The sequence below is a fragment of the Dendrobates tinctorius genome, unplaced genomic scaffold (genome assembly GCF_039654945.1).
Source record: "Dendrobates tinctorius isolate UK_male_01 unplaced genomic scaffold, ASM3965494v1 ptg000145l, whole genome shotgun sequence".
NCBI lineage: Eukaryota > Metazoa > Chordata > Amphibia > Anura > Dendrobatidae > Dendrobates > Dendrobates tinctorius.
Genome location: NW_027361812.1, coordinates 11443759 through 11465883, shown reverse-complemented (window position 1 = coordinate 11465883; position 22125 = coordinate 11443759). Strand labels below are relative to the sequence as shown.

General features: G+C 43.5%; 1 protein-coding gene across 3 annotated transcripts in view; it reads left to right on the top strand.

The window, feature by feature from the left end:
- The first annotated feature begins 11375 nt into the window (after positions 1-11375).
- RARG (retinoic acid receptor gamma) overlaps positions 11376-22125 on the top strand; it is a 243148-nt gene continuing 232398 nt past the window's right edge. For 2 of the 3 annotated variants that reach the window (XM_073546184.1, XM_073546182.1), the window contains exon 1: positions 11376-11523. The gene's annotated coding sequence lies outside the window, so the exon portion shown is untranslated. Of the gene's footprint in view, positions 11524-15837; positions 15857-22125 lie in introns of those variants that run through there. The other variant, XM_073546183.1, reaches the window with a different exon arrangement.

Here is a 22125-nt window from a genome sequence, read left to right as displayed (position 1 = left end):
TTTGCAAATGGATTACATACGGATGACCATACAGAGAACAATCGTGCGACTCTTGGCCGAGAGAATCGGACCGATTTTTCATACGTTAAGTGTTACTCCGGCGTAAGTGTGCAAATCGCATATGTGGGTGGGTGGGGGGAAGAAACTGAAATCATGCCCTAGGTAATGGAAAACCTAGATACACCTCTGGATCTAGTGTAGTTTACTCAGTGTGCATCACTTGCTTAGATCTGCTTGAGTAAATGCTGATCGTTAAAAGTTTATGAGGATAGGTAGGAGGGAATACGGTATTTTTTATTGTACACTATGGCATGATGCTTTTTTTCAATAGGATCTGCCCATGGATAACTTTTTTAATAATGTCAACAACATCCTATCCAATATGGCAGAGCTATCAAGATGGAGATGGAGCTACTTTTGGTTGGATATTGAGTTGGTAAAAATCTACTGTATTTTTCGGACTACAGGACGCATTTTTTTCTCCCAAAATGTGGAGGAAAATTGGGGGTGCGTCTTATAGTCCGGATGTACCGGCTCTGACTGTGGTGGGGAGGGGTTTCCATGAAGCAGCGGGTCACAGAGCCAGGATCCGGCAGCTGCGGCTAACTCCTGTACCCGCTGCTAAAGAGAAATTAATATTCACTGCATTCCACGCCCATGGGCGTGGAGGGCAATGAATATTAATTTCTTTTTGGAATCCTGGTATGATTGGCCTTATCCCATTCCTGGTATGATTGGTCCCATCCTTATTCTGGTATGATTGGCCCCATCCTGGCCCTCGTATGCATGGCGCCATCAGAAAAGAGTACAAAAGAGCAAACCATTACATTTACCTTCCTCCGCTCCCTGGCAGCATCTTGTTCTGATGACAGCAGCTGCTTAATGCTTGTAAGCAGTGCATGGCAGGGACGTCATGCGCTGCTCACAAGCAGAGCACAGCTGCCGGAATACTCACCGGGACTGTTCATCGCAGAAAGCAGCGAGTATTCATTGCTCTTCAGTAGCGTGCAGCGTCAGCCAGGCACTGGCTTCCTGCTGCTATCGGCGGTCACGTGTGCCGATACTTAAGAGAAATGAATATTCAGAATATTCATATCTCTCGTCCCACCTCATCCATAACTTGGCCACAGTCTTCATCCCAACTGTAACACACCTCTTCATCCTATCACTTACAAATGGTGTCTTTCCCTCATCCTTCAAACATGCCTCAATCACACCCATCCTCAAAAAGCCCTCCCTTGACCCATCCTCTGTGTCTAACTATTGCCCGATATCTCTTCTCCCTTACGCCTCAAAACTACTGGAACAGCATGTATATCTTGAACTGTCCTCCCACCTCTCCTCCTGTTCCCTCTCTGACCGGTTACAATCTGGGTTCCGACCACATCACTCAACTGAAACTGCCCTAACTAAAGTCACTAACGACTTACTAACCGCCAAGAGCAAGCGACACTACTCTGTCCTCTTTCTCCTGGACCTGTCCTCTGCCTTCAACACCATGGACCATTCCCTCTTGCTACAGATTCTCTCATCTCTTGGCATCACAGACTTGGCCCTATCCTGGATCTCATCATACCTAACAGACCAAATATTTAGTGTCTCCCTCTCACACACCACCTCCTCACCTCGCCCCCTGTCTGTCGGTGTTCCTCAAGGTTCAGTCCTAGGACCCCTACTATTCATCATCTACACCTTCGGCTTGGGACAGCTTATAAAATCCCACGGTTTGCAGTATCACCTCTATGCCGATGACACGCAGATCTACCTATCTGGACCCGACCTCACCTCCTTAGTGACCAAAATCCCACAATGTCTGTCTGCTATCTCAGCCTTCCTCTCTGCTCGCTTTCTCAAGCTGAATATGGACAAAACAGAATTCATCATCTGTCCCCCATCTCACTCTACCCCTCCACCAGACCTATCCATCAATGTCAATGGCTGCTCGCTTTCTCTAGTCCCGCACACTCAGTGCCTTGGGGTGATCCTCGACTCTGCGCTCTCTTTCAAACCACATATCCAAGCCCTCGCCTCCTCCTGCCGCCTCAAACTCAAAAATATTTCCCGGATCCGCTCCCGCACACTCAGTGCCTTGGGGTGATCCTCGACTCTGCGCTCTCTTTCAAACCACATATCCAAGCCCTCGCCTCCTCCTGCCGCCTCAAACTCAAAAATATTTCCAGAATCCGCTCATTCCTCAACCACAAAACCACTAGTGCATGCTCTTATCATCTCCCATTCTCGACTACTGCAACCTCCTACTCTCTGGCCTCCCCTCTAGCACTCTGGCACCGCTCCAGTCCATCCTACACTCTGCTGCCCGACTAATCCACCTGTCTCCCCGCTATTCCCCAGCCTTCCCCCTATGCCAGGCCCTTCACTGGCTTCCTATTGCCCAGAGGCTCCAATTCAAAACCCTAACCATGACATACAAAGCCATCCACAACCTGTCTCCTCCATACATCTGTGACATGGTCTCCAGGTACCTACCCGCACGCAACCTTCGAACATCTCAAGATCTCCCTCTCTACTCTTCCCTTATCTCTTCTCCCCACAAGACTTCTCCCGTGCATGCCCCATACTCTGGAACTCTCTGCCGCAACACATCAGACTCTCACCATCAACGGAAACCTTCAAGAAGAACCTGAAGACCCACCTGTTCCAACAAGCCTACAGCCTGCAATGATCCTCGGTCTACTGAACCACCGCCCGACCTGCTCTACCCTCTGTTAGGCGTCGGGTTTCTGCAGCGGCTCAGCAGGAATCCAGAGCCTCACATTCTGTGGTCTCTCATTGTCTATCGACCGCAGAGGAGATTGCTCAGCAGTCTCAGCGTCCCAGACGCTCTGCCCAGACCTGCTCTGTGGGTCTGGCTGTTGCTGCCACCTTTGGGTCAGCAATAGCAATGCAGGCTGCTTTGCAGAAAAACGCTCCAGAGGCTAAGTCCTCTCGTCGCGCTACTGGGCATGCTCACGAGACGATCTCCCATTGGAGACAACTTTATCTTCCAAAAGGTAGGGGAGAAAACAAGGGGAACTGCTACCTTGGATCTAATCCTTATAAACAGGGAGGAAATGGTTGAGGAGGTAAAAGTGGCTGGGACCCTAGGAGGTAGCGACCATGCTATTTTAGATTTTGGATAACTAGAGGAGGAAGACCTGTGAAGACTCAGATGTCAAGGTTAGATTTCAGAAAGGCAGATTTTAAGGGATTCAGAAAGAGAATTGGAGGGATCCAATGGCTGGATATCATTAAAGACAAAAATGTCCAGGAAGGATGGGAAATCTTGAAAAATGAAATTCTCAAAGCACAATTGTTAACAATTCCGAAAAGAGGGAAGAATAGGAAGCATTTAAGGAAACCAGGATGGATGAACACAGAACTTAAGCACATGCTAAAAAGGAAGAAAAAAATGTTTATAAAATGGAAAGAGGGAGGCATATCTAAAGAAGAATATAATGCTGTCTGCAGAACCTGCAGGGCACAAATCAGATTATCTAAAGCTGACAATGAATTGAGGCTTGCAAGAGATGTCAAAAGCAATAATAAAGGATTTTGGGGATATGTCAAAAGTAAAAGAAAAGTCAAAGATGCTATAGGATTTTTACAGGATGAAAATGATGAAATGGTAAGACAGGATGTTGAGAAGGCCGAACTTTTAAATTCCTATTTTGCATCTGTTTTCTCTCAGAAAGGAAATGTAACATCAACTGTTCTTCACTGTCCTATTAAGGGAATAGAAGAATCCAGGATATCTATAAACAGAAAGATAGTGAGGAAACATTTAGCTAACCTAAATGAATTCAAGTCTCCAGGTCCAGATGAATTACACCCCAGAGTACTGAAGGAGATAGCAGAAGAAATTTTTGAACCCCTCTCCATAATCTTTGAAAATTCTTGGAGAACAGGAGAAGTCCCAGAAGATAGGAGAAGAGCAAATGTTGTTCCTATCTTCAAAAAGGGGAAGAAGGTGGACCCAGGCAACTACAGGCCGGTGAGTCTGACTTCTATACCAGGAAAGATCTTTGAACAAATTATTAAACAACATGTATGTTAGTACCTGGATAAGAATGAAGTGATTAAACAGAGTCAGCATGGGTTTGTAACTAATAAGTCATATCAGACTAACTTAATTTCCTTCTACGACGGAATCACTGATTGGGTGGATCAAGGAAATGCTGTAGATATAGTATATCTTGACTTCAGCAAAGCATTTGACAAGGTATCTCATACAATCCTTATTGAAAAAATGACTATGTATGGAATGGACAAGGCAACTGTTAGGTGGATTCATAACTGGCTTAGTGATCGGACCCAAAGAGTGGTTGTAAATGGCTGCACATCCAGTTGGAAGAATGTCTCAAGTGGGGTACCACAGGGCTCTGTCCTGGGCCCTGTATTGTTCAACATCTTTATCAATGATTTAGATGAAGGAATTGAGGGTAAACTGATTAAATTTGCTGATGACACAAAGCTAGGAGGGATAGCTAATACTAGAGAAGAGAGAGAGAGGTTTCAAAAAGATATAAATAAACTGGAGAAGTGGGCAGCAACTAACAGAATAGTTTTTAACAGGGAAAAATGCAAAGTACTACATCTGGGCAATAAAAATGAAAAAAGCATATACAGAATGGGAGGAATAGGGCTAAGCAACAGCACATGTGAAAAAGACTTGGGTATACTAATAGATCACAGACTGAATATGAGTCAACAGTGTGATGCAGCAGCAAAAAAGGCAAATGCAATTCTAGGGTGTATTAACAGAAGCATACAGTCTAGATCACGTGAAGTCATTATTTCCCTCTACTCCTCTTTGGTCAGACCTCATCTGGAATATTGTGTCCAGTTTTGGGTACCACATTTTAAAAAAGACATCAACAAACTGGAGCAAGTTCAAAAAAGAGCGACCAGAATGGTGACCGGTCTGCAAACCCTGTCTTATGAGGAAAGGTTGCAGGATTTGGGAATGTTTAGCCTGCAAAAGAGAAGACTGAGAGGAGACTTAATAGCTGTCTACAAATATCTAAAGGGCTGTCACATTGTAGAAGGATTAACTTTATTCTCATTTGCACAAGGAAAGACTAGAAGCAATGGGATGAAACTGAATGGGAGGAGACACAGATTAGATATTAGAAAAAACTTTTTGACAGTTAGAGTGATCAATGAGTGGAACAAGCTGCCACGAGAAGTGGTGAGTTCTCCTTCAATGGAAGTCTTCAAACAGAGGCTGGACAGACATCTGACTGGGATGATTTAGCGAATCCTGCTTTGAGCAGGGGGTTGGACCAGATTGCCCAGGAGGTCCCTATCAACTCTACGATTCTATGACTCTATGATTCTATGAGTCACATGCTCTGGTCCTTCTCCTGATCTCATTGGTCCATCTCAGAGATCTGGAAAGTCCCGGAAGCGCACGGCTATAAAAGGTCCGCATGGCCGCTCGGCCATCCGCTAGTATAGTCTCTAGTTGCTACTGTGTGAATGATGATGGATGCATGAACCTGCGAATGACTCATTAAGATCCCCTTCCTCTGATATTACGAGAGTGCATAGGGACTTAGGTTTAGAGTCTGCGCCAGCCAGTGCAAGCTTCAAGCCACCACGCATCCTCCACAGTGCTATCGTCCGACAGTGCGCCTGCTATCGGGCATTGTTGACTAGCGGCAGTGTCTGTCGCCACGCTGCAGTCTGCAGCTCCTCTTGGCATCCGCAGTTGCGATGCCACACGCACGGTAAGTCTAGACGGACTCTGACCCTCTGCCTAGGGTTCAGCTTCTGTGACCTTATACCGTGCATGCACTTCTCTGAGACCTGTGAGTTTAACAGGCTCAGCATTTATGTTAATACCTTAGGCGTCCCTGTGAAGCTAACAGAGTACGCTCAGCGCACACCGGGTGACGTCCAACCCGTGTGCAATAATACCGCCATATTTAGTGTTCGCCATTACTTAGCAGCAGTGTTAACACCTTCTGCACGGTGGACTCCGAGCGGTGAACGCACTTTATTATTTATTTAGTGCGTTCCGCCGTTCCTAACACCCTCTCCTATTATATCCTCACCATCCCTGTAGACTGTGAGCCCTCGCGTGCAGGGTCCCCTCTTCTTATGTACTTGTGTGTCCCTTGTCTTGCACATGTTTATTATACTTGTCTATATTTCCCCTTTTCACATGTAAAGCGCAAAGGGAATAAATGGCGCTATATAAATGCATAATAATAATAATAATAATAATAATAATATATTCCCCTAATAAATTCTTATTTTTGTTTGGCAGCGTGAGACAGCTGCCAACCATAAAAACCCACCACAAATAGTAAATCAAACCCCCTTTATCACCCCCCCTAGTTAGGGAAAAAATAATAAAATTTTTAAAAAAGTATTTATTTCCATTTTCCCATTAGGGCTAGGGTTAGGGCAGAGATTACGGTTAAGGGTGGGTTGGGGTTGGAGTTAGAATTGGGGGGTTTCCACTGTTTAGGCACATCAGGGGCTGTTCAAACGCAACATGGCGTCTGATCTCAATTCCAGCCAATTCTGCGTTGAAAAAGTCAAGCAGTGCTCCTTCCCTTCCAAGCTCTGCCATGCGCCCAAACAGTGGTTTACCCTCACATATGGGATACCAGCATACTCAGAACAAATTGCACAACAACGCTTGCAGTCCAATTTCTCCTGTTACCCTTGGGAAAATAAAAAATTAGGGGCAAAAATATCTTTTTTGTGGAAAAAAATATGATTTTTTTATTTTTATGTCTCTACGTTATAAACTTCTGTGAAGTACTTTGGGGTTTAAAGTGCTCACCAGTCACCACACATCTAGATAAGTTCCTTGAGGGGGTCTTGTTTCCAAAATGGGGTCACTTGTGTGGGGTTTCAACAGTTTAGGCACATCAGGGGCTCTCCAAAGGCAACATGACACCCGCAGACCATTCCATCAAAGTCTGCATTCCAAAACGTCACTACTTCCCTTCTGAGCCTCGACGTGTGCCTATACAGTTGTTTTCTCCCATATATGGGATATCAGCGTACTCAGGACAAATTGGACAACAACTTTTGGGGTCCAGAGTTATTACCTCATAAAGGGACAGTGGTCAGAATGGTAAAAATTGGCCCGGGAATTAACGTGCAAACCACCCTTGTGAGTAAAGGGGTTAAGCAGCTGCTGGCATCAGAGCAAGATGCTGCCAGGGAGCGGAGGAAGGTAAGTAATGTTTTTTTTAATCTTTTCTGATGGAACCATGCATACCAGGACCAGGATGGCACTATTCATACCAGAATAAGAATTGGACCATGCATACCAGGACTGGGATGGGGGCCATGCATACCTGGTTAAGGATGGGGCCCTGCATACCAGGATGGGGATGAGGGTGATCATTCCTGCCAGGTTAAGGATGAGGGGGACCATTCCTACCAGGATAGGGATGAGAGGGCCATGGATACCAGGCTAGGGATGAGGAGGCATGCATACCAGGATAGGGATAAGGGGACCCTGCATACCAGGATAGGGATAAGGGGACCCTGCAAACCAGGATAGGGATAAGGGGGCCATGTATACCAGGATAGGGATGAGGGGCCATGTGTATCAGGATATGGATGAGGAGACCATATTTACCAGGAAAGGGGATATTAAGTACAGAACTGACCACATTTTTTTGCTTCAGTTTTTTTTCTCCTAATTTCCTCCTCTAAAACCTAGGTGTGTCTTATGGTCTGAAAAATACAGTATGTATTATCTGTTATTAATACTACACAGCAGATGTATTAATTTCCAAAAGAATTTAGAAAAGTTTAGAAATGTTAGTAAAATAAATATATTTTATGTTCTTCATTCTAAGGTCCTTACTTATCAAAAAATCTAGGATAACCAGGGCACTATAGCAGTGATCATCTCCTATATTCTCTTCTCTCCCTTTAGGTTGTGTATCTTGATGCTGCTCTTAAGCAGCATCCTCCTCCTTCCATCAACATTTTCATCCTCTTAATATTTTTCAATCATCATATTATATAGCACTGTGTACTTACAATTGCTCATTTTGCCTTTCTGCCTGCATAGAGCAGAGAAAACAGAAGAATTAACTGTAAAAAGGCAAAATGAGCAATTGTAAGTACACCGTGCTATATAATATGATGACTGCATAATATTAAGAGAATAACATTTTGGTGGAAGGAGGAGGAGTGCTTCTTTAAAATGTTTGAATCTGTGCTGCACATTTTCAGTAGTGAAGATCCTCCTCCAAAGACCAGAAGAGAAAGTTCACTATTGCTCCTCCATACTCGGTACCGGATCCCTCTCAAGTACTCCATCTCCAGCACCAGAGATTTGTGGCCTCCCTGAACTTGCTCTATGAAGTATTTGCAGCTGACTGGCTGCAGTGCTCACCTAACACCCAGGATGTTGTTGCAAATCTAAAATACAAGAATTTGTTATTTATTTGTTCACCTACTTGGTGGCCATTAATAAGGGCATGTACAGTAGAGGACAACCCCTTTAAAACTGGTCAATTTTGGAGAGTTTTTTCCTAAATAAATGCATGTATTGTTGGCTAAAAAATCCTTTCTCTAATAGTGTTTCATTAAAAATTCTGTGGAATGACTCAACTGAGAATCCATCAGTGAGCTCATTTTGATGATCTGGTTGGAGAGTTATTTAACTAATCCCTGTCTTTTTTCTAGCTGTTCTCAGCAGATATATGACCATAGACCAGATAAAAGTTGAAGGTGCAGGGAAACAGCTGGTAAAAGTCAAACGGTGCAAAATGTTTAGTGAAACTAAATTGCAAAAAATATTCTTATTCCCAAGTACATGCATTTAAGTAAAAAATAGTAATTGTCCCCTGAGGTGGACAACTCTTTTAAAGCCATTCTGTTTGCAGGTTCCTGCTATGTGATCTGAGACCAGCATGATGTAGGGGCGGAGAGCCTGATTCCGGTGATATAGCATTTATTTGAGCTTCTTGCTGCAGTTTTTATTAAATCCCTGTTTTCTCTGCTCAGATCTAGCAGTTCTCTGAATGCTGAGCTCTGTATAACCCCACCCACACCACCGATTGGAAGGTTTTTTATGCTTTTGTGTACTAGGTTGAAAGCAGCCAATCAGAGGTGGGGTGTGGTCAGACTACCTGGCAGTCCTATAGTGATAATCTGCTGATAAAACAGTGACTTTATCAAAACTACAGCAAGAAGCCCAGCAAGTGATACATCATTGGAATCAGGGTCTCTGCCTCTGCATTATTCTGCTCTCATATTAGGTGTTAAAAACCTTGTGCCAGATTCCCTTTAAGGTTTTGCAGAATTATCACTGGTGATTGTTAATGAAAAACGTGAAATCTATGGTAACGTCCTCTGCAGGATCCACATTGATATGTGCATTATAATAAGATTTTGCCTTGCAGGAAAAACTGTCCCATCTGAACACAGACTTACTGACATGTGCGTACAGAAAGCTGGGTGGCGAACGCTGCATCTTCCGTACAGGTAACCCCCCTAGCCCTACAGAATTCCAATTTCTACTTTCCCAGACAGCAACCCATCCCTTGTTTCTTTATATGTGCAAAACTAGTCAGCTCTGCCTCTCGGGACTCTTGGAAAGGTGGGTGACAGCCCTAGTTAGAAGCTCTAATTGTGGCCATATTGATCGTCACCCAGTCTTCCCAGAGAAAGATATAGGTTTTTTTTTACATTTAAAACTTATCATGAATTTTGATAAGTTATTATTATTATGCATTTATACAGCGCCATTTATTCCATGGCGCTTTACATGTGAAAAGGGGAAATATAGACAAGTATAGTAAACATGTGTAAGAAAAGGGACACACAAGTACAGAAGGAGAGGGGACCCTGCCCACGAGGGCTCACAGTCTACAGGGATAGGTGAGGATACAGAAGGAGAGGGGACCCTGCCCGCGAGGGCTCACAGTCTACAGTGATAGATGAGGATACATAAGGAGAGGGGACCCTGCCCGTGAGGGCTCACAGTCTACAGTGATAGGTGAGGATACATAAGGAGAGGGGACCCTGCCCGCGAGGGCTCACAGTCTACAGGGATGGGTGAGGATACATAAGGAGAGGGGACCCTGCCCGCGAGGGCTCACAGTCTACAGTGATAGGTGAGGATACATAAGGAGAGGGGACCTTGCCCGCGAGGGCTCACAGTCTACAGTGATAGGTGAGGATACATAAGGAGAGGGGACCCTGCCCGCGAGGGCTCACAGTCTACAGTGTAGGTGAGGATACAGTAGGAGAGGGGACCCTGCCCGCGAGGGCTCACAGTCTACAGGGATGGGTGAGGATACATAAGGAGAGGGGACCCTGCCCGTGAGGGCTCACAGTCTACAGTGATAAGTGAGGATACATAAGGAGAGGGGACCCTGCCCATGAGGGCTCACAGTCTACAGTGATAGGTGAGGATACATAAGGAGAGGGGACCCTGCCCGCGAGGGCTCACAGTCTACAGGGATGGGTGAGGATACATAAGGAGAGGGGACCCTGCCCACGAGGGCTCACAGTCTACAGTGATAGGTGAGGATACATAAGGAGAGGGGACCTTGCCCGCGTGGGCTCACAGTCTACAGGGATGGGTGAGGATACATAAGGAGAGGGGACCTTGCCCGCGTGGGCTCACAGTCTACAGGGATGGGTGAGGATACATAAGGAGAGGGGACCCTGCCCGCGAGGGCTCACAGTCTACAGTGATAGGTGAGGATACATAAGGAGAGGGGACCTTGCCCGCGTGGGCTCACAGTCTACAGGGATGGGTGAGGATACATAAGGAGAGGGGACCCTGCCCGCGAGGGCTCACAGTCTACAGTGATAGGTGAGGATACAGTAGGAGAGGGGACCTTGCCCGCGTGGGCTCACAGTCTACAGGGATGGGTGAGGATACATAAGGAGAGGGGACCCTGCCCGCGAGGGCTCACAGTCTACAGGGATGGGTGAGGATACATAAGGAGAGGGGACCCTGCCCGCGAGGGCTCACAGTCTACAGGGATGGGTGAGGATACATAAGGAGAGGGGACCCTGCCCGCGAGGGCTCACAGTCTACAGGGATGAGTGAGGATACAGTAGGAGAGGGGACCCTGCCCGCGAGGACTCACAGTCTACAGGGTTAAAATGTGTTTAAGTGTTAAAAATAGGACAAATCCTGAGGTTGTGTGCAGATGTGTGCGCCCGCGACGCTCCGCCACACGTATGTGTGTGCACCGGAATGCCGTCCTGGCCGCTCCAGGAGGATGGCCATATAATGCCTGGAATGGCACGGCCAGAAGATGAAGAAGAGGAGGGGGGTTACATTTTCCCTGCTTTCCACTGAAATTCACTCTGTGGTTTGTGAAGAGAGAAAAAAAATGTGCTTTATATTTTGTGAGTGGAGTCACATGACCCGGGTTATGAATAGCAGATTGTAATGAGTCGGTAGTGTAAGTGAGGAGGCGAGAGCACTCACACACACACTCACGGTCTGCTGGCTGGTGACGGACGCTCACACCCGGCCAGGTACGCTCCTCTCCGCTGGAGGCCGTGCTTGTGGACCAGGTGAGTGGCCACTCATGTCAGCTGGTGGGGGATGGACGGCTATTGTTTTCTTTTCGGGAACTTTTCAGGGAGGAGGGAAGATTTCTCATCTCAGGAAGTCGGAGGAGATTTTTGGTTTCCTTCATTAATTGATCCCGGCTGGAGCCCTTCTCCCGTGTCCTTCGCCTCCCGGTCCTCGTCTTGTGCCCCCGGTCCTCAGTGATGGGGGCGCAGACCTCTCCTGACACGGTGCCTTGTGGTTTGGCTGCGGAAGGGCAGAGGTCACGGCTGTCACCGACCCTCCTGTTCTCGGTCCTCCGGATCCCCTTCTGTTCTGCTCTTTCTAGCGTCATTCTTACTTTTTTACTTCTAGATCCTTTTAGCCTTTTCCTCGATCCCCCTTTTCCTTCCCGCTCCTCATTTCGGCTCCTTCTCCCTGCACCCTGACTAGATGCTCCAGGGCTTCCCCTCCTGACTTGTGGCTTCCTGACCTGCAGCCTCGGCCACTTTTCTGGCCAGACCTCGTCATACATCGCACTGGCTGCAGCACAATGTGGCGGATCAGACTACTCATAGGCACAAGGAAGTCTTTGCATTTAATTGACAATTTTCACTCTGCACCCTTTCCTTGCCATGCGGCTCATCGGATCGTTATGGAATCCTACTTTTGCTAAGAAACCTCTATTTATTGTCATTTTGGGCTTTTTTCGCTTTTCCTTTCTTTCTTTTTTTTTTTTTTTACGCTTTATATTTTATTTATATAAATATTTTATATTTATCCGTATTTTATGCATAAAACTTTTCTTTATTTTCAAAACAAATGTGTAAAGCAAGACATGTTATGACCAAGCCTCCACGCCACTTTGTGTGTGGGCCATCGCCACCATTTTTGCCGCTTTGCACAAGTCATTCTTAGATCACCATATGTTTTCATTAGTTTTCCATCCAAACTTACTGCATTATCTTAATTTATGCATTTCTGAACAATCATTCACCAGACGATCTTTTGTTTAGTGGTTGATCAACCATCAACTAACTTCTGTCTAATATGTATATCGCCCCTTGTGTGGTTATTCCAGTACAATACCAGGGCTGCCCCCATTGGGTTAATGATGTATTCTGTCCTTTTTTGGACTGGGAATATAAAATAATTTCCTTTTCTATATATATCCACTTTGGTATATTGCAGAGTATTTTTCATACTAGTTATATACTAACTTTGCTCACCTTTACCAATTAACCCTCAGTTGTCTGTGTACAAAATATATATGATACTCTGTTGCAGTTACCAGGATGGCCAGCAGGAGTCTCCACTGACATTTCTTATTTTCCATCCTGTGTGAATATTTTTATAGTGGAGGAGGTTGAAGAAAAGGGTATTGGGGGGAAGGAGGTGAGGTGAGGTGAACTCAGCAGAGAGGGGGTTGGCATACGGGGAAAGAAGCAGCACCCTTTCCTGCTCCGCCTCTTGCCCCCCAGAGCGGGGTCTGACTGCGGCTCTGTGATTTTGTGTGTGGTACCCAGGAGGATGATGGTAAAAGGAGGGAGTTCGGGGAAGAGCGGTTTAATGACCCTGTGATGTGGTGAGGTAACCACAGCGTTGGTTTGTGTGCTGAAGACACTTAGATTGTAGGGAGTGTGACAGAAATGGGAGATTTCGGGACTGCTCCGTCCCAGGATAGAACTTCAAAGCAAGAAATTAATAATTGTGGGTCCTTTGGCCGAACGTTACCATGTAATGTATTTGGATTTCTCTTCTTTTTTTTTTCCCTCACCGCTAACTCATACATTTTTGGGATATTAGTATACATATAATACTCCATATTCCTATACTCCACGCTGATTCATAAGATTTTTACGGATCGAAAATGCGTCTTTTATTACATTTATATATATCATTTTTTGTTAAATTATATTTCTTTACAGCCGATAGAACAAGATTCGTCTCACATACGCTCCCTTCACACCTCCGATTTTCACATACATTTTGCATGTGACGCCGCCGTTAAACCGTTTTCCACACAGATGTCACAGAGCCAATACACGTTTTGCCTAAATGAACGTACCCTGTCACGGACGGGACACATATCCGTTATAGTCTATGGGGCTGTTCACATTGTGTGTCTTTTATGTGGAGAATGGTTTGATTTTGGCCCCCACCCTATTCAAGTCTATGGGTTTGTGAAGAACGAGGACAGCGCGTGGCATGGCCATCCCAGTGGTGTTCCCGTGCTGCCCACTTTCACTGACCGATAGTAGAAGCGTGAGAAGCCTGCATCAGTGTCGTATGGCATAGGAGAAAAACTGATAAAACGCTGACGCTAAATACTGACACACTGACCAAACACTGATGAAAATTGGATCCAAAACACTAATGAAAATTGCTCCGACATATACAAGGCAAAAAGTAGAGAATTGGAAATTCCTTCACGTCTCATAGTCCTCCATTTTATTATCTGCTAAAGCACGTTATCACCTATCAGGAGTCTATGGGATAACGATCGGTCAGTGTCATAGAATCATAGAATCGTAGAGTTGGAAGGGACCTCCTGGGCCATCTGGTCCAACCCCCTGCTCAAAGCAGGATTCGCTAAATCATCCCAGACAGATGTCTGTCCAGCCTCTGTTTGAAGACTTCCATTGAAGGAGAACTCACCACTTCTCCTGGCAGCTTGTTCCACTCATGTCGTGTCGGCAGGTTGGGGTATTTTTTTTCCAAAGCAGGGAACTTTTATCCCATGTACAACAGGTTGGACACTTGACAGCACTTCATTAATTCTCTGTGGGGCTGCCTGAAAAAGCCGAGCACAGCGTTCGTCAACCCCATAAAGACTGAATGTAGAGTCAGGTTGAGATGCCGCACTATTCTAACAGATATAAAATTCCCCGTTCTGCTGATCGGCGCGGGTCCCAGTGGTCGGACCTCCACCGATCAACAAGTTATCACCTATCCTGCAGATAAGTGATGACGTGACCCCCTTAGTTGTGCAGTTGTGTAATGCACATGTGTAACTTCTTTACTGTATTCCTCTCACAAATCAGTTATTTGAAGGGATTGGCCTGTATTAATTTTTATTACTAAAGACACTAATCAACTCTACTGAGCTGTCACTCACTGTCCCTCTGTCTTTGGGCCGCTGCTCTAGTCTTTATTGATCTGCAGTGATATGACCATGCTTGTAACTGCTGCAGCCAATCATTGGGCTTAGCAGCTCTCCCTATGTGATTGGCATAGCCCAGTGATTGGCTGCAGCACTGTCAAAGTGATGTCACTGCTGCAGCCGATCAACAAAGACCGGGTCAGTGACAGAGAGGCAAGGCCAGACCCGGGGATGGTGAGTTTACTTTATGAGTCTCTGATTCTATAGAATAGTAAAATTTTAGAAAGACCCCAGCTGGATTTTTTAAGTATTTTTTCTCTGTAATGCCATATGGTTTCAGACGAAAATATCATTAAAATTTGTAGAGATAGAGGAGATGATCAGGACTCGGGAATATTACTTTTGTTGTAAAGGTAAACCTGTATTAACCAGGGGAGGAAAAAAGACAAAATGTTGGTGCTTGGGTGGAGGTCAGATGAGGGGAAGATACGTGGTACTAATAATAGGAGGTACAGAGTTTGCAATTACATTGAGCTCCAGTGCTTCAAGGATTGCAATAAAAAGTCATTAAACAGCAGAGGGTAGGTAAGGTAAGTAGAGATACTTCAAGTTACATATCTAGATGAGAACATCGTGATTGAGATTCACCTACTAGCAGGTCCTATGGGGTAAGACCAGGTAGACATTGTATAGTTCTAAGAAATAAACCATTAGAGTTGAAGTTCAGTTTTTACTAATTATGTATCAATTTCCTCTGTACTAATGTCTCATAATTGATCTGCATTTTGTGATCTATAAAGGCTGAGTTTAACTTATTAATGCCAAGCTGATGAGAACTGATGTGCAACCTCCGGGGAGTTGATAAATATGTACATCAGAATATCATGATGAGGCCCCCAAGTGCTCTGCTTAACCACAAAGAATTAGACTTTTTTTACTTTGTTATGGGTATTATGGTAAATTGCCTATGGTCCCTTCGCAAGTATTTCTATAAAAACAATAACACATCTTGGTATATTTATTTTATTTTAGATATTTTTTCTCTTCATGAAGCGAAATCTGTCCAAAACCAAGGTTTCCTATAGATTGAGGTGTGTTGAAGAGAAAAATTGGAAAATCCATAAAGACATCTCCGGAGAGGGGACATACTGTATAACCCTCACTTTGAATATATGGGATTAATTATAACTGGAGAAGTGAGAAAGAACTGACATTTCAACCTCCATTGATGTAGAACCTCCTGTCGTGAACAGGTAGTTACCATAGGGAATCTGATGAGAACCAGCCAACAAGCCTAGGATTCGTTTACTCAGAACCTGGGAAGTACAGGGGCTTTTTCTGTTAAAAGGAATCAGCTTCCTCTGTTCAAAGGAATTATCTTAGAATTTCTGTAGTCAGCAGTCAATGATGATTATTGGGTTAGCGTTGATCTGATATTTATGGGAGACAGATTTTCAGCATCGTAGGGATGAACATAACGCATTCACTCATATTATCATAAGGCCCGGGAGAGGCCCGGGAGAAAACCTCCATCTTAATATCGACTGAAGATGCCATATTTCATCTCTATAGAAAAGTCAAATTGTGATAGGAAACATGACAAAGATATCTCCCGCCTGGGACCTCCCGGGGCAAAGACATCCTGTAAGTTGGGGATCTCATAAACTTCTAAAAGACCTAGCACATTTCACGACCAGCCCCATATGAGCTCACGAAAGGGGAGGTATGTGGGCATAGCCTTGATCTAATAAAGATGAGAGTTTGGGTTTCTGTCATTTGTCAGTCCTGGAAGGTACAGCTTATGTAGTTCTGTCTGTTTTCCTAAGACGTACCTCCCTCCACTAAGCTCTGAGCCATTTCCATGACATCGGGTTTATTACTTTTACTTTTGTTATCCCTTTTATTCCATGGGATTGTATTTACCCTATTCTTTTGTTTCCATTTTGTAACATCTTTATTTATATTTTCTACAAACACTGCCTATCTTTCCAAATTAACTATAAAAAATGTAATAGCTCAGTTCCTCTTCTTCTGTAAACCCCTGAAGCCATACAATACCTGTAACGTGTCCAACCGGCATGTATAAAGGATTGGTGGTTGCAGCTAATGGTTCCTTTTGTTATTGTTGAGTTGGCAGTGATTGTATTGGAGTATATACTGTATATTTTCCATGTCTTGGAATCGGAGGTGTATATACCATACGCTCACTGTGCATTCCCCAATAACCAGTCTATTAGCTGAAGCAGCCACGGCCTCATCCATCACTCGTCACTCAATTACTTAATTGTCCTGACGATTGGAGGCAGTGGAGTTGCGCTCCGTGACAAACTGGTGGCAGCGGCGGCATCTGCGTGATCTCTCCAGTGTTCTCCCTGACAAACTGGTGGCGGTGGTGGGATCTGCATGATCTCTCCGTTGTTCTCCCCGACAAACTGGTGGCAGCGGTGGGATCTGTGTGATCTCTGCATTGTAGACGGAGGCATGTGTACACGTAGACATGTGTACTGTGCATATCCAGAAGCTCCTCCATCTTCCTCCGCCCCTTCTTTCTCCAAAGACTTTAATGCGCAGCTGCAATCTGATTCCTCAATGAGCTGGCAGTCTGACTGGTTTAGACAAATACATATTTCAGCTGTTTCTCAGAAATTTTGAGTTCAGAGTGCTTTGGGGATAGAAGAAAAAGTGGCTCATAAGTGGAGAAAGACACAGATTTTTCTGATAAAATATATTGCAAAGATCCTTATTTTCCATTTTGCTGTTGATACATGTAAAGTTTGTGGAAACTAGTGCAGAAATTGCCTTTAGTGTCTATATGAAAGAAAAGCACAGTGTTCTTTGTGCAGAAATGTTTCCTTGCTTCCTGCCCCGGGCTATATCTCTGTGGCATGTGTATTACCTCTACATATTTTGCGAATTTATGGCTAATTTCATTGAGCTGATAGTCTCATGCTTCCACAGATGTTTGTCATCTGATGTTCTACTTTTACAGTTTCGCTGTGGGAACATCTACGTTACATCGTCGTGTAAATTACAGTTTGATTTTTCTTTAATTTCGATGCGTTTAGTATGGCTAGGTGAATTACGTTCATTACAGACGGGAAGAACATCTTTATTTTTTTATGGCTGTTCTAAATAAACTATGAATCATGATGGGGAAAACATACAATTACCTTGGACTGATGTGTGTAAAATCGGTGCTATTTTTAAAAACGTAAGCCTGCAAAAGTCACACAAACGCTGACAGCGCAGCAATTTGTTAAAGAAGGTGCCTGTTTCAGTCGACCCCATGTCTTTTGTGGCCTCAGTCAAAGGAGGGTACAAATCCACTATAGCAATCATTGACTTACAGTAGGTGCCCATTGATTACAAAGGGTGTCGTATACAGCTCTGAGAACAATTACTTACACATAGACAATGACCCACAGATAACAATCAAGGGCACAGCCTAAAATGAGCTTACCAGGAATTATAAGTTGTCATTCCATATTTTGCCACCCATGTTGCCCCATTGCTTGCCTATCATATCCACATTTCATTGTCCACTCTTTTTTATTCATTGACTTTCTTTTTTTATTTTTTTTATTTGACCTACTTTAACCACCTTAGCCCTCATTTATTGACCCATTTATGACAGTTTTTGACTTTACGTGAACTCCAGAAAGTTGAAAATTGGGCAAAGTTTTGGAAATTGAGCAATGTTTTCTCTTTACGTTATGCTCACGAAAAGTGAAAAAAGTGAGTATGTTTTACCGAGAGGGGTGTAAGTAACAGGATTTTAGATAGCCTCAAATGACGCAAATTTAGGATGCATAGTAACACCTGGTCATAGAATTATTGTAAATGTAATGTTCTAACTTTGGCACAATTCACCAAATTCATTAAGAAGCATGCACCTATTAAAAGACTTGGCACAAATGACTCCAACAATCATCTTTTTTTTATATTTTTTTATATTTTTTATATTAATTCTCCCCTAAGTTTTCTCTTTTCTTATCAAAATTAGGTCTATTTACTCTAGCAAAGAGAAGACTTAAGGGAGACTTTATATATGTACAAGTATATCAGAGGGCAATACAGAGATCTCGCCAATGAACTGTTTGTACCAAGGACTGTGACAAGAACAAGGGGGCATTCTCTTCGTTTGGAGGAAAGACAATTTCTGCACCAGCATAGAAGAGGGTTCTTCACGGTAAGAGCAGTGAGGCTCTGGAATTCTCTTCCTGAGGAAGTGGTGATGGCCAACTCACTGAATGAATTTAAGAAAGGAATGGATGCTTTTCTTGTGAGTAACAGTATAGAAGGTTACAAATAACAGAATATTATAGGTAGATGGTTGACCCAGCTTAGGGGAAGGGAATTTTTTCCCTATGGAGAAAATTGGCTTCCACTCTGTGGGTTTTTTGCCTTCCCCAGGATCAACAATGCAGAACAGCTGCACTAAAAATAGGCTGAACTAGATGGACATAAGGTCTTCCTTCAGCCTTCAAAATTATGTTACTATGTTACCATATTGGCGTATGATAGCCACTAAAGACCTCCATACACACCAGTTGAAAATCAGATGTAATAGTAGATTGTGATCTTGACAAATGTTATCATCCACCTTGGAGAAGCAATAGCCCACTGGCTAATGTTTGTTATCTTTCAAAAGACCAATCAGGCATGTTACATTTTTTGGTTGGTCATAAGCACTGGCCGTATCATCAGCCGAAACAGTCCAACATGGCTGATGCAGTCTGAGAAGCTTTCCTTACCACTCACAAACTCATTCATTTTTTTCCGATGGATTTGTGAGCCTTAAAGGAGTTGTCCATGACAATTATTTTTATTACCTTACTCCTTTATTTCAGAGTTATATATGCCAATTATGGTGCAAAAATTGGCAGAAAATGGATCTAGCAATCAAAAGGAAACATTCAAAACAAAGATTAAAATGTCTTATATTTGCTACTAACGTCTATGTTTGGATTAACAAAAGCTGAATCAAAAAACACAACCAAAATTACAAAAACTGAAGCTTTGCAAAGCAGCTTCTAAAATGAACTTTTAGAAAACATTTAATACACATATCTAAGTTTCAAGCTGTTAGAAAAATGTAGTAGACTGCGCACATCTGGGGAACAGTAGTAGCAAGAGATAGGAACAATCTGAATCCAGAGCTGTCTGGCTGAGTCCCTTTAGGGCCAGTGACCTGGCAAAGGTTTAGAGTCTCTTTAGTGAGCCTATAATTACTATGTAATATATACAGAAACACTCTGGGTGACATGTGCAAGCAGGTTTAACAAAAGTTCAAATAACACTGCAGATGAGAAAAAAAGCACGTCCAAAAAAAATCCTGCACCAACATTCAGACCAAAACTTTATGGACTTGTGGAAACGCAATCCATTGGGCAGAAATATGGAAACTGAGTTGTTTTAAGCACCGTTGAGTAAAGTAGTCTAAACACAAAGCACATACAAATGACAAAATCTGGATTTTTGCCTTTTAAGCTTTGAATTGTGCAAATGCAAAAATGATCGCCCAACTCAAAAATTTCTTTTGTAAATGAACTACTAACTGTAATGGATACGGAGGCCTGCTCTGCGGCATTCAAATGGTGTGTACTGTATGTACTTGTAGTCAATGTATGGATCCCAGGTTCCAGTGAAAACAATATAATATAGTCAGGGCCTTTCACTTTATTTAAAATATATAAGAATGTTGTATGAAGCTTTGGCTGAATGAAGCTTTGGCAGAACATTTGCAACATAGCCATCTCAGACGTCTTTCCATTCCCAGGAGCTCTCATTTGGCCAAGCGTTCCTTTGTTCTCTATGAGAAACCTGCCAACAGATATTTGTGGCAGCATCTTATCTAAAGATGATCAGCAGTCTGAAATTGGACGTGCCAGTCAACATTTTGCCCAACCATCAGTTTTCCAAGGTCCCTATACACATCAGACTGTCTACCAAACCTGTCGATATCAGCGTGTGCTACCTACATTAGTCTCTTGGGTATGGGAGCCTTCATCGTGCCCAACCTTTGAGGCCATGTAATGACCAGGACGAACCATTGTAAGTTTGGCATGTGCACCTAATTACCAAAAGCCAGTGTGTATCTGAAGGGTCTAAATAATAGCATGAACATGTTGTTTCTGACTGGTTGAAAGGTCTCGTTTATATTGTGTACCACAATGTCCCTTTCTGATTGGTATATGTTTTGGGGTACTATTGCATAAATATAGGGTAAACTTCTGTTACATCCACTTTTGGACCACAAATAGCGTCACCAATGTCCATGAGATGTGGCTAAAATTACATCTCATTCTCTGCTCAATCACCCAGAATTTCTTCTCTCCCTTTTGTATAGTAAAAGTCTTCTAATCTGTCATTTGGTCTGCTACAGTAGTAACTGGTCAATTTGAAATGTAAATCAGGCTCTTCACAGGCCACTAATAAAATCCCAAAGAGTTAAAGTGAAAGTTTGATGTGGAAGAAGAGCAGTAGAGAGTAGGAAGGTGGCCATAAATGTGGAGATGAAGTTCTCCTTTAATATCTGTAGTCAGAGTGAGCAGCTATTTCTCCTGATCTCTTCATATACATGCATGTGTTTCAGTACAGTGAGGAGAGGAAAGCTGGCCATACACATTAGATACCTGTTGGCCGAATGATTGCTCGGCAGATTGCTATTTCTCCTGACTCCTCCATACAGAGTAACGCCTAGTTGGGCCAAGAGTTCCTGCCGGTGTCCTCTATGAGAAGCCTCTGCCAGACTCCTTATGAGCAGATTATGTCTGCAACGAACAAAAGAAGTAGCTGTTGAAATTCAACAGGTCAGATCCTTCTTTGCCCTGATTTCATCTGTCTGGAGAGAGTTGGGATGACCCCATACACATTGATTGATCTCACCGAAATAGGCGGGTTCGTCCAACTCGTGTGGGATTTCATGCCATTGAGAGCAAACAATTATAATGTGACTTTCAACCTTTGATTCATATTTCATAGTTACCTAGTCATGTGAAATTAGTTTGGACAATGGTAAACTATGGCCACCATAGATGCTGATATGTAGAATTTTGTACTTGTGAACCAGTGGCTCTGGGGAGCTGTGTTATTTTTAAAGATACATTGACTTTTTTTTTCAACTACATGTTTTATTTGCTAAAAAGCAGACACAATTCATACAATCCAATAATCTACCTTCACAGTGGCCTAAAGCCGGCCATACACATGAGAGAACATGCCCAGTGTTTTGTTCACCTATGAGATAAGTGCTGTCAGATGTGAGGAGCTGCAGTTTATCCCCCTCTCTCTACCAAAATAAGGATTAGGACAGAGGGTGGGAGAGATCAACCATGGCAGCCATCTCATGTATATGACCAGATTTAGGTATGCTGGAATCACAGATATTTGCTGCATATCTTTCCCAAAGACTTTAGTTGGTGTCTAGATATATATATATATAAAATTAGCTGAACCCCTCTTGATGTAGATACAAGTCTACTGCCTTTTATGACCTTGGAGTAAAATAAAAGCTTTATAT